The 13718-nt window shown below is 37.1% G+C and overlaps 1 protein-coding gene across 3 annotated transcripts in view; it reads right to left on the reverse strand.

Moving 5' to 3' along the window:
- Positions 1-13718, reverse strand: part of RAP1GDS1 (Rap1 GTPase-GDP dissociation stimulator 1) — a 102386-nt gene that overhangs the window by 51396 nt on the left and 37272 nt on the right. The gene's annotated exons all lie outside the window — the stretch shown is intronic.

The following is a 13718-nucleotide window of genomic DNA, read 5'->3' on the forward strand; positions in this document are numbered from 1 at the left end:
CCAGTTGGGACAATTACTTCACGGCTACTTGCAAAATACGAGCTAAGAGTCTTGTGTGTGACTGCACATGTATGTCTGCAGTTCTAGACCCTGCACTGAAGGTGTAACTGTGGTTGTAAAGGACTGCAGCTGCAGACAGCACTGAAAATCAAATAACTGCCCTAAATCAAGCCAAGCTTTTCTTCTCCTTTGTTTTTTCCACTTGCAACTAGAGCGGCATGGTGGTCAGGCCAGGGGCTTTAGGAAGCATGGATTTAGACTGCCCGCCCGTTAAGACCCATGCTCCTCTGTCTCTTTTTTGCTCAGCTTCATATGACACGAGTCCTGTATAAAAGACCAAGGAACATAGATAGGGACAGAAATGAGGGGAAAAGTGTGTGTGGCATTATCCTTTTGGAGAGGACGATGAAAGGTCACGTTTATGTAGCAGTATTTTCACTGTGACTGTAAACCCACAATTTGGTTTTCCTTCTGCAGAAGCTAAGACTGGAAGATCACACACCAGTGTTGCCAAAGGTACCCTTATCACTGCCTGGGCCTAGGAGAAATAGTTTGGGGTTTGCTGAGAATTAGAAATTGCTAATGGCTTTAGCATAGGCAACCCTCAATTCTTGCCTTTATTTGTTCTCTTCAGAGGCTGGAGAAGGCCTGCCTGCCTTCCTGTCTGCATGTGTATGCATGAAAGAGGTATTACTTGTTAAGGATGTGAATCTACTGCATGCTTCTTTCATTCTGGGCTTTCTAGTAAATTATCAGAGGCTAAATTATTTAGAAAACTTATTTCAGTTGTCGTCTTTTGAATTGATATTTCAATGTACTGTCAGTTGTAGTTGGAGCAAGTAAAACCAAATGTTTCTCTAGGAGCAAGAGTGATCTAGGCAAAATCTCCACCACGTAATCTCCTCCCATGCTTTCTATAATGGAGAAAAAGGAAATTATAGCCAACATTAATCACACGCTAAAATGTTGGCTTATGCTTACCATTTTAATTCCTTTAGGAGAATTGCATCCCCTTTCAAATCCATTCTGTTTGTCTCCTAAGGAAGCCTAACAATCTAGGTAGCCTGACATTAGGGTGACGTACCTCAAAATCCTTTTGCTATAGGTGATGTCCAGATTTCAAATGCCACCTTTTAAAACCTGATTTTCAGTCTGTATGCACCAACCCACCTGTAGAACACCCACTGCCCCCTATCTTAAACCAAAGAAATTGTAGGACTGTAATGCTGCTTTAGAAAGAGCCCTTTTGCACACAATATAATACAGTGATGTGCCACGGCAGCATAATTGAGGGGAAAAAACCTCTAAGGTTAAACCTGCAGCTTTAGATGTCTCTTTATATCACCAGATATCAAGACAAAGAGTATGTTAGATCACATAGTGCCAAAATCTTATTAATGTCATAGCTGGGTGATTAAAATGTCAATATCCTTGCTTTTCGTGGTTTTTACAGTGCCTGAAGTCAGAATAATAAAGGGTGTGGGCAGGAAATTCTTTAATGCCATAGATCAGAGCTGGAGAGCTGAGCACCGTGGCTATCAGACTGCTTAATTAAGTAGCAGAAATCACTATAGGAAGAAAATTCAATGAGCATCTCAAACTAAATTCTACACTCCCCCCTCTCAGGTCTATTTCCTGTGAAATTTCACTCCTCTTTTTCACTCCTTTCTCCTCTCTGCATCAGTTAGTCCACCTTCAAGTGAAAGACAAGGCGGGGGCTGGGGAAGGAAGGGAAGGGAAAGGCAAGGCATCTCTGTCAGAAGTGCTACTACTTTGCCCTTGCTAGCAGAAGAAAACTATAGGTTCACGGTTCCTGTTCTCTATGAAAAATGAGTTTAAGTTACACCATGAGATGTAACCCAACAGTAGTGAAGGCTAGCCCTGCAATTAATTCCCATGTTACGGAGCTTTACATGAGAAATGAGGCACACCACAGAATTGTAAACAAGCAGCTTTGTGAGTGTCCTCTTCATTAAGCCAGCTGTGTTTGCAATGTACTCTTTTGAAAAATATATTTATTTCTAGCTGAAAAGATAAACCTCCTGAAACTACTGCAGAAAATTACCTTGGCTTTATAATGTCCCTCCTACATGTACTCTCATCAGAAAGAGAAAGATGAACACATGAACAAATAATGATGAGCCATGTATATCATGAAAGGAACCTTCCATCTGCTCTTTCAGAAGGCAGAAGGGAGGAGAATGAAGGGAGCAACGGATAGCATTCTAACTGGAACATCCTCCTAACCACTACGTTAAAAAAGCCTCATGTGACCAAGAGCAAGTATTGATGCTCTCCCCATATATGGCCTCCCTCAAGAAGTATTGTCCCTCTCTCCATAGCCTCCTACTGTATTTTCCAAACCACAAAATGGAGATTTTAATCTGACTACAGGAGCACAAAAAGTGGGTTGTAAAGAACCTCAGTGAAACAAATGATGTGTTCTAATGCAACAAAGAATGCACCACTGATAAGGAGGCTTTTGCTTAGCATACCTTAGCCAAAAAGAATGTTCCAATTATCGAGTTGTTTTTACAGAAATAAAAATAATCTAATAATAATTTATATATAGAAATAAATGAATATAATTTTCTGTTGGCATGCTCCTCCTCACATGGGGAAATTCCCACAAATACAGTCTGCTTGCTCACCTATCCTTCAAACTACACCCCTAGGAGGCAGGGAGGGAGGATTCTCCCTTAGCTGTGCTAACGTTTCCATCGTGGTGTTTGCTCTGTTCTGTCTCTACCAGCAGCAACAGGGCAACTTTAATTCCTATTTTTAATGAAGAAATAGAGATAGTGCACAGATGTTCGTAATTAAAATCTCAGCTCTAACAAGGAAGGAAGGACAGATGGAGAGACAGATTCACCAACCAACTAGCTGCATGATTCCCACTGATTAATTTCTCCAAAGGCTATATCCAAAGAATAAAAGTGAATTTCAGGATGAGACCCACCTCTTGAATAGCCTGTTGCAGGTACCAACAAAGTAATTTAATAAAAGTACATGCCAGCTTTGCCTTCAATGAAGAATTATGCACATAAGACCTCCATGCATACATCACAGCATGAGGCAGAACACTAAAGTAAGGCAGCTCAGAATCCCTGAGTTCCTGAACTGGATCTAGTTTAGAGCCCTGACGCATAGTTTGGTGGATTTATCTGAGCTGTTAGTTCCTCCGCTCCCCCTTTCTGACTCACCCTCTGCAGGAGGTAACCACTTTGGTAGCACAGTTGCTGAAAGAGTTTGATATTAGTGGTTTAGCTGCCAAGTTCATTGTCTGTGATCTTAGTACAAATGTCATCCACTAGCATCTTCTTGTTTTATAGTCAGCCTGTGTGGACATTTTAATCTGCCTCTTCTGCTACTTCTACTAACTGGACTTATTACAGGACCCTGGGTAAAGTCTTAAATATCCTCATGCTTTAGTTTTTCAATCTGTACAACAGAAATACTAGGCCCATAGTGTAAAATCCTTTTTCCAAATTCAATTCAGTTTAAAAACCAAATCAGATTTGAAAGCTGTGCACCATATATGCAAGAAATGTTTCACATTCCTTTTAAGCAGTCTTTTAAGAGTGCTCTCAAGCAAGTTCAAATGCCTGCTGTAAAACTCTGCCCAGTGCTTATTGGAAGAGTACGTCTACATACAAAGGAATTTTTTAGCTACTAGTGTTTTTAAAAGTAGCTTAAGGAAAATCTAATCTAAAAAAGATGACATTTGTAAGTCATAAGGGACTGGAACAAAACTAAGAATGAAATTTCAGACCTGAAATTGTGAGTTACATGATGTCTAAATACAATTTTTTGTAAAAAGTAGGCCTTTCCCCTTGCTTCAGTATTGTATTTCAAAAGGCAGGCCTTTTCCTTTGCTTCTGTATTGCATTTCAAAAATGCAATCTAAAAAGAAATTTGTCATTTCTATTATCTGGAACTGCTTTACTGATGCCTTCTGCAAAGAAAAAATATATAATATTTAATCTTTATTTGGCACATAGTATATCCAATGAATAGCAGTTGGAATTTAACACTTGGATAAACATAATTTAACTATCTGGCACTAACTAAATACATCACTATTAAGAGGAATTTATGTAAAATATAATCTCACTAAGCAGCAGTGATTACCATTCAGTATCATTAGGGTATGCCAGTTTGCTGGGAGACAGTCCAATAAAAAGCAGTCACCTCAATTTACTGTGTTCCAATTAAATAGGTATACTGTAATAACATATTATATACAGCACTTCTGATGAAACATTTCTGGATTATGTGAATACAGTGCCATGAAAAGGCAACAGCTTCATGAGCTAAGATGCAACGAACACCCTTCTTCATCAAGAGAAGGAACGCTTCATAACACAGTATTTGAGCCAAAACTCCCTCTTGCAAAATATCCATCAGGATCTCCACCTTTCAGAAAGGCATTTGACTAGAAATCTTCCCAGGTAAACTTATGGACTGCAATGAGCTTAATCGGCTGAGCTGACCCAATTCAATTTGAACCTCTGGCTCCGTTACAGGAGTTTATCTGCATCAGAGGCAGACTAGAAATTCTTGCCTGTATGAGTACACTGGTCTAAGATGCGGGGTTTTGGTTTGACAACTTCCCACCTGCAAACCCTTATTGCTGATGCAGCTACACTGCCAAAAGCTACAAAAATAATAAAAGTCTGTTTTGTTGGTAATGTTACTTTGAGGGATGTGGTGTAAGGTATTGTAGCAAATATTTTAGCCAGTAGAAACTGCATCTGTACTAAGATGGTTTCCATCCTCACTAGTGCAAAAGCAGGCCAAGCCTTCCCTAGCAGCAGAATATAAAAACTTCCTCAGGGTTATATGTACTCTCTTCAGTTTCCCACCAAAACTACCCCTCTATATGAAAATGCTCCTGTTAAAAATTTTTTCCTCTGTAATGCATTATCACCATTTATGCAGAAGACTTGACTTTATGCATACAAGCCAATCAAAAGGATTTTTGGTCATGCAAAACATTCCCAATTACGTTAAACATTATATTAATTTCTACTAATATAGATGTTGTAAAACATAATTCAATGGCAAAAGCTAAATGCATATATCATGCTTTTTCCTTTAATTTTATAGCTTCATACTCCCCATCAAGAAAAACTGGTTTATATCATGCTCAACAAAGACAGGGTACTAAGAAATAAACTGGAAATACACCTTTGAAGGAAGAACACATTCCTTGACACCTACTGTCATGTAAGAATCAAGACTGATGGTGACCTAAAACAGAAGAATTGCTAAAATAGGCTGTACATATTTTGGCTCTGAACATGCAAATGCTTTGCCACGTATATAGCTTTATACATACAAATATATCTCTTGAGCTCAGTGGGACTACCAGAACATAAGAATCTATGTCCTTAAAGGTAAGAATATATGTAAATATTGCCAGAATCAGGACATTGCCTTATAGTCCTTTTACTAATTTTACTCTGTGCTCTAAACATGTGTGCTGCAGTAACATACTAACCTAAATCAGTGGAGATTCTGAGTGTAAGCAGCTGTTGTAGAAGGCAGTGGGACTTAGGAAGATATGGCATCCATCGCTTCTTAGGTATCTGCATTCAGTTTGTTGTTTTCTTTCAAAAATTTTATCTTCGAATCTGTTGCTCCCTTCTGTCTTTTCTCTAAAAAATCTTATGCACTATTTTGTTCCTTGTTACTCATCGACTTCGTTTCATTTCTTCCTTTTTCATTTCTATTCCCTCTCCCTCCCTTGCTTTGAGTAGACATTAAATACATTATCCCTGCACTGAAGTTCAAAGAAGCTGGATCAAGATTTAGCATTTGCTAAACAGACACCAGTTCATGTCTCTAACATGCAAAGAAAAGGAGTTGTACAAGGTACTATGGGTAACTCAGTGCTACTCTTAATATTTTTGTAGTTTCCAAGACAAACCAGGAATAATGAAGTAGTAAAATCTTTGTCATGGGCTAAGGCCACCATCTTCCTAAAGAATACTTTAATCTCAGCAGGTAACTATAGATTTCAGTAGACAATTAGCAATAATACTGTTTTTGTTTTGTCTTTTTGGAGGAGGATATTCTAGCTTTCATCTGCATATTTCCTTTCATGGACATACACCATAAATGTCTGTTGCTTGTTTGAGTGTTCAGGCTGGGACACTTACATATCAAGACTAACACGCAGGCATGTGTCTGCTGTGGCTGAGTATACATCCATGGGTGGCCTCCTCCTTCTAAGATCACAGGTGGGTGACATATACAAGCGATCACTGGAAGGTAGACCTTAGGAGGATCACATATCCACCTAGAAGAGAGACTGCTGCTAAGAAGAAAGGGAAATGCTGAAGATCAGAGAGGAGTAAGAGAGCAGGGAAATGCTATTTTTCATTGGACTTAATTCTACTAGTTATCCATCGGCTTAATAGGCCACTGATCCAACTGGTACCATTGTCTACCCATCTGCTTGTGCTATGCTACCTTGATGTGCTTGTGCTATGCTACCTTAATGTGCTTGTGCACTGGCTTGTGTTGTTACAGCTTACTTGTTAGTTATGGGTATTAAATCTGTGGGGATGCTGAGTGCTCTTTTTTATATTTATAGCAAACAACAGTAGCCAAAAGTTAATCCTACGAGTGAGGGTCAGAATAGGGCTTACAGACGGTTATTGTTTTGTTTTAAGCTGTAATGCTGTGCAAGCATTCACAGTTATGAAAGCATTGTTACTAAGTCACAACCCACATGAAATGATTGTCACCTCATTTTACTCTTATTCTGATCAAACAGAGTCTCTTCAAAACAGAGAACGGTTAGTCTGGTGATGTTTAAGGACAGGTTTGCTTGCTTGAGCAAGCTGTGAAATGTAGAGGTTTTTCTCCATGCTTCAGAAAGAGAAAGGAGCAAGCTTAAAAAGTCTAGCCAATGGGAAAAAACGAAACTGATTTCAGGTAATGCTCATAGCTTAGAATAATTCTGCTAAGTTACAACTATTTCTACAACTTAATTTTTTTCTGTTTGGGGTGGGAGGGTAACATATCTTTTACTTTCATACTAATGTGTGAGAGGATCATAGAAACAAAAGATGAAATAACTATTGTTTAATTCTACCTAAAGAGGTACAAGATTTCACTGAAATCAGATGACACTCTCATGTGCTAAAAGATAAGCAGTTAGCTACTCACCTACTGAACTGTCAAAAATGTCCAGAAAGGAAATAGATGAAAATAGGTAAAGCTCTGGGTTTTGGGTTTTTTTTCTTTTTTTCATAAATCAAAGGCATTAAGAGGGACAATTATATGTTTAAAAATTTCAGAGAAGCAGATTTTTTTTAGTTGAGCCCCGAATTTAACAATTACAAAACATTATCTCTAAATTCTCCATCATTTTTCTGCTCCAGTAGAGGAATTGTTCCATCTTTTATGGCCAGTGAAGATCAGAAAAAGGAACATCGAGTTTAGGAAGAGCATGAGTACTAACTAAATTCAACAACATATGGAAGCAACAGCTATAAAGAACAGAATAAAATGAAGAATTTCCAACTCAAATATAACCTCTGTGTTAACATATGGTTGTGAGAATTGGAAATCCACCAAAACATTAAAGACAGGAAACTAGATGCCTTTGAAAGCAAGTGCCTACAGAAGATTCAGGGCATTGGATGGAAAGTTTCATCGCTGATGAAGGAATGTGAGAAATCTGCAGTCTCTGCAAAATTCAACATTTTCTTAAGAACTCCAGATGCTAACACATCCTCCTCTGTCACGCCATCAAGTAAGAACCAATGCGTTTCCAAAAACCCACTAGTGACTTTCAAGAGAAAACCTGAACAGAAGCTCTAAGTAGGAGGGCTGAGCTCGTGATCTCAACACCATAAAGCTGAAACAGCAGGAAATGATGGCAAAGGCTAGCAAGCAGTTGCCCAGAAAGTTTGTAACATAATGTTATTTTCTCTGATACAACACAGTAAGTATATTCAAAACAAATCAAAATAGTATATAGCCAAAATATGTTTTGGGGCAAACCAAAATAGCATAAAGAAACTGCACTCATTATGGGGAGAAAAATGACATGCCAAAGAAGCCTTAGAATAATGCTGCAATTTCCAATTTCAAACAGGAATTCAAAATTTTCATGTGTCATTTGATGGTTCCTTGAGTTACCAGGTATCAGCATAGCTCAACAAATAGAAAACAGGGCATCTTATAGCCAACCACATCTTTAAGGTAAAGTGTATTATTTAAAACTTTCTTCTTTCAACTGTAAGAGCTTTCCAAAATTTCTAAATCTCTTTCAAAATTGGGGCCTTGCCCTCTCACTTCAGCTTATCTTTACTGGTGTGATTTTGCTTAACCATTTTTACACACAAACTTGTAAACTCATACTCTTAGCCTCCCAAAAAATATACATAAAAAAAAAATGCTTCAAATGCATGTGCTAGCCTTTCCATTTCAGTTACATGTCAGACATTTTTCAGAGCTGGGTGCTGAAGGCTGGGATTAGTGGGCTTCTTCAGCCTCTTACACTGACTACATCAGAACCAAAAATAACATGCTCAGCAGATTTTCAGATTTCTCATCTGCCAAAACTGGGTTATTTATGTCTGCTATAACCTCTTGTATCTGAAACACAGCATGTCTGGACTAGCAATAACATTTTTTTGTTGTTGTTACTGCAATAATTATGTCCCAGAAGGCCTGTGGTTTAAAAGAAAACCTCTATTTCTACCTTGTTTTCTTTTTGTCAGGCAGTCCTTTCTTGTGGACCTGTATTTGAGGATCTAAAGATAACTGCACTTTTTGATAGGCACAATATTTATGAGAGAACCCTTAATAGGTATAAATCTGTATATGTTATAAAATGATAACCAATATTGTTTTCTGTTGTATTTCCCTAGACAATACAATTAACCTATTGTTCCCAAAATCCAATAGTACATATCAGTGTTTTTCTTTGGGTTTGAGATAAAAAATAAAGCATTTACTAATTCTTTCCAGAAATGTAAGTGTATGATCTTTCAAAATACTTTTCTCCAGTGCATAAGTGCTTTACTCATCTGATTTTTTTAAAAAATAGATTCCAATCTGCAAAGCATATGTTAAGCTAAGATATTTTTCTCTGTTAGTTTAGCCTGCCATTGATTAAGGCTTAAATTGAAAATATCTGAGCCAATAGTTGAATCCATTGTCTCACAAATCTTTTTCTACATATAACTAGTTCAGTTCTAACTACCATGTTCTTTGAATTATTACAGTAAAACATGTAACATTGTGCTTTTAGAACCAAACTCTTGAAAGCAATAATTGCTATCTTTTTCACAAGATAGGTTTTGGTTCCAGAATAGAAAGTAACTTGAGCTTGTAACAATCAGCTGGGGTTTATTATTCAAAAAATAATAAAATTCAGTAATATACCATCTAATGATGCCACTGGAGCTGATGTTTAATACCATAATTTTTCTACAGTATTTGCACTGAGAATTTCTGTTGGTCAGGAAAGCAAATATGCCTCCCTTGCATCTTCAGCGTAACTTTCAGTACCACTTGCACGTAGTGGAAGAATGAGATTTCAGAGAATGTTCCTCAGTAAGATATAATTTAAAAAAAAAAAAAACCAAACCAAACAAAACACAAAATACCCTTGAATTCCAAAGTCGCTAAACATGACAGAAACTTAGCAAAAATAAGAGAGCAAATATTCAGCTTTCGTAACTATGGCTAAGGCCTTGAGGTGGATGGCTGTGGGCTGCAGACAAGCATGTGACATTTGTGACTTGATCAGAGGGCAGTCTGAAGCCCAGGGGGAGGGAACTCATTCACCCTTCTGCAGTGAGCACAGGGAGGTGACACAACTGCCATTTCTCAGAGAAAAATGCATCCAGATTCATCTACCAGAGCTCTCCTTACCCCATTTCCTCCTGTGGATTTTTCTGCAGACTTCAGTTCTTTTCTTTTTACACACATTATTATAAAGCAGCTACAAGATAAGCTGTTTATTACTCTACCCCATTTTGGGGAGGGGGGAGAAAATGACCCCTGTTTGTACAAAGTCTCAAATTATAATGTAAGGAATTCTGATGTATTAAACAGAATTAAATTTCATTTGCAATGCACAATTAATCTCAGAGGGTTTTTTTTTAAGCTGAATTAAAAAAAAAGCTGATGAACCTCAGAATCATATTCTCTGACAAAGCAATTTCTTGCGTTTTGCCTTGTCTGATTGTTATGATCATTCTGCATTCCATATTACTGTAAACAGCCTGTTTCCAGATCAGCAAAATTCCTTCTTGGCAGTAACACATCAAACCATGTCTATACAGAAAGAATCCAAATTCTACAAAGCAGACAATGGAGTAATTTGTTTAATATATAGTTTTTAAAAGAAAACACAGGTGATATATGAATTTCACCTCCTGATTCAGTAGAAGACAGTATTTCGTTCAGTGCATGGCTGACTCTATTTCTCTGCTGCTAACATTGCTTAGGGATCATGCACCACAGCCTTCCTTTAAAAGTCTAAGCCATGGAAAGTTTAGCAATCTAGAGACGATGAACACTGGTGGACAGAGAGAGATCACGCATTTGTATTTTCCTTTCAGCAGTCAGGTAGACAGAATCTCAGCTTATGTGCATGAGGTAGATCCACAGAGGTGAAAGGAGCTGTGCTGACTTACATTAGTTAGGAATCTAGACTAATGTTACTGTATGTCTTCATTATGGCAGGCCTTACGGGTGCAAAGTCCCCAGCTATGCCAGTTGACTTCACTGGGAATGCTGAAGAAAGTCCACACAAAATGAGGTATGTTCTTATTATTCTAAAGCACTTCTAATGCTTATCTCTTAATCCTCTGTCATTGTTGCCTCTCTCATCCTAATGTCCTGCATTTTATCTTGTGCCTCAAGCTAGTCCACATATGACTGGCCTCAGCCAGAAGTGCTGGTGATAGGTAAGAACAAAAATATGAGCATAAATAGGAATACACATCTCTCCAAACAATGTCTCCTAAAGAAACCATCTGTGCAGGATTTTCAGTCCTGGGTCTCAGATGTGAAGGGCTATACAGCTATCTCCCTAGATAAGTAGCTAAAACCATTTGAATTTGGCTTGCCAAATATTTACCAGCAGTGATCATATTCAGCAAACTATTTGATTCACCCTTGTGTAGTGCACACACCATAATTTGATTGGTGTGACAAATGGCAGAATAGCTCGTAAAGCCAGACAGGAGGTATCGTGTTCCAGAGCTCTACTGCCTGTCTGGGATTATCAAAAGATCATCTGTCAGGAGTTGGGGGGGGGGGGGGGGGAAGAAAAAGCAGCAGATTACATAAAAAGAAATTAAAAGCTACAGTATTAATTGTAACTTTGCCATCCTTTTCTATATTGCAGACAACATAGGAAGAAAGTAGTTTGTAATATTTTAACATAATGAAAATTTAAAAGATTGTACGCAAAGTAAATGGAACTATAATTGTCACTGTATTGTTAGACACTGAGGAATTTAACTTATGTTTCCACAGTAACCACAACCCTATGCTGCATGCACGCAGTTATCAATTAAAAGCAGTGTAATGGTCTCTGAAATATTCATATGTACATGCAATATGCCCAAATTGAAGTTGTGGAAACTATTACTTCCTTTATTAAAAATCTCAATGTAGTATTAACACTGGCTTTAACTGTCATTTTTGGCTGGCAGTAGAAGGGAGTGGGTTGCATTAGTGTATTAGTAATATACTAAATTTTATAGAAGATAAAATAATATTTTTATATCCAAGTCTTAATGAAGTGAATAAAACTAAATTCTGTGACCTATGATACCACCATGAACTCCCAATGAAATCATAGTCCTATGAAATTCTCTTAAAATAAACTCTATTCCTCGCATGGCTTATTTTTCTAGTGTTACTCTAACGTGATGATTTACTGAACTATAATCAGAATGCATACTTTATTAATATAATCATACACATGGGAATACACTAAAGGAGAACAGAATAATTATTTGCGAAACCTTATTTAAATTATTTCTGTGTTACAATAATCATGCAGCTTTATATAAACAATCTGATTTCTCATTATTATTATATGATAATTTACACACAGAGGTACAGTGTGTATCCCATATCTCTATGATATTATATATATCTCATATATATGATCATACACACTGTAACTAAAAAAATAAATCAAATCCATATTAAGATGTTAACTGGACGGATGAGAACTATGAGAATGGACATTCATCAGTTGTTTAGTCAAAGGACGGACGGTCATCTGTCGCCCAATAATAACTCAGAGACTGCAGCGTTTAGAAAGCTGATTCTAATCTATTTGTTGAATCAACCTATTACATGCAATTTACCTCATAATCTCTGAAGTCTTTTGAATGTACTGCTGTTCTCACAAATTTATTTCAAAATGGAAACCTGTCTTCTATGAGGTTTTTTTCTCAAAATCATCAGACTGTCTTAAGAAGCTTGTTGTCCAAAGAGACTCAGCAAAACTTAGGTATCGAAGTGTCTAATTCACATGAAAGGGAATTGATATACAGGCTCCTAAATCACCTGCAAGCTGTTGAAAAAACTGCCATCTAAAAATATCTAATTTTCAGTAGAGTTACTTTAGTTGCCCTCAATCTTGGGCAACTGAAAATATGTGGAGATGTACATCATATGGCAGCTCAGCAGGGTTATATTCATGTTACTGACTTACATGCAAAGAACATGGTAAATGGTGGAGGGATTATAGCTAAATTTTGTAAAACTATCCGAAAGAGAGAGGCCAAAATCCTAATAATCTACTTATCTGATCTGGCAGCTATGAGACTAGAAAAGATTTTGGAAGGAAGAGCCAAGCCCTACACAGAGATGGAAGAGAGTCACATGGTTGCAAGGAAGCATTGGTAAGTTTGCTGTCAAAATTATTAGGCAAAATTATTTTGCATCCGCCAAACTTGTTCTGCGACATAGGTATGTGACCTTCATATGCAAAATGGTAAACTCTGTCATTTACACTAAGTACTTTGTCATTTTTCATACCTTCTTCTTTTTAGTACTTATCATTTAAGTAGTAGACTTAAATGTACTGGAAATACCAAATCCAACTGGAAGTTGGAAGTTCCAAATCCAACTGGAAGTTGGATTAAACGATTGGATATACTTTATAAATAAACTCATAAGAAAAGTGATTCAGCATCCTCAAAAAATAGGTTGATCTAAACCCCAAATATTTTGTTTGTTTGTTATTTCCTGGCTGATATCTCTTTGCAAAATAATCAATTAAAAACCCACTACTATTAAATGCAGAGACTGTTATAATCCATATTGGATTTGTTATGGGTGGTGCTTATATTCTATTGTGAAAAACCTCATTAAGTATTTTACGCCAACTAAGCCAAAAGGCTGTGATTTATAGAATACCATCATGGGAATGAAACAAGACTTATTAATAGTATGTACTTTTGAGTGTATTGGTATTAACAGAGGACTAATATATTTTTTAAATAAAGAATTTCTAACCATGGCTTGTATCTATCTTGACAAGTTTTTCAACCTGAAATTGTACACAGATTTTAATTCTGCCACCATCTGAAGCGCTAGGAAAGTTAAACTCTGAAAAGTCTTGTAAGCTGTCATCTTCTTTTACCATACCTTTCTGCCTACTGCAAGTGGGGACACACATTCTACAGCTTTTGGTGAAAAAGACATCTTGTTCCATTCTT

The sequence above is a fragment of the Chroicocephalus ridibundus genome, chromosome 5, assembly GCF_963924245.1.
Source record: "Chroicocephalus ridibundus chromosome 5, bChrRid1.1, whole genome shotgun sequence".
NCBI lineage: Eukaryota > Metazoa > Chordata > Aves > Charadriiformes > Laridae > Chroicocephalus > Chroicocephalus ridibundus.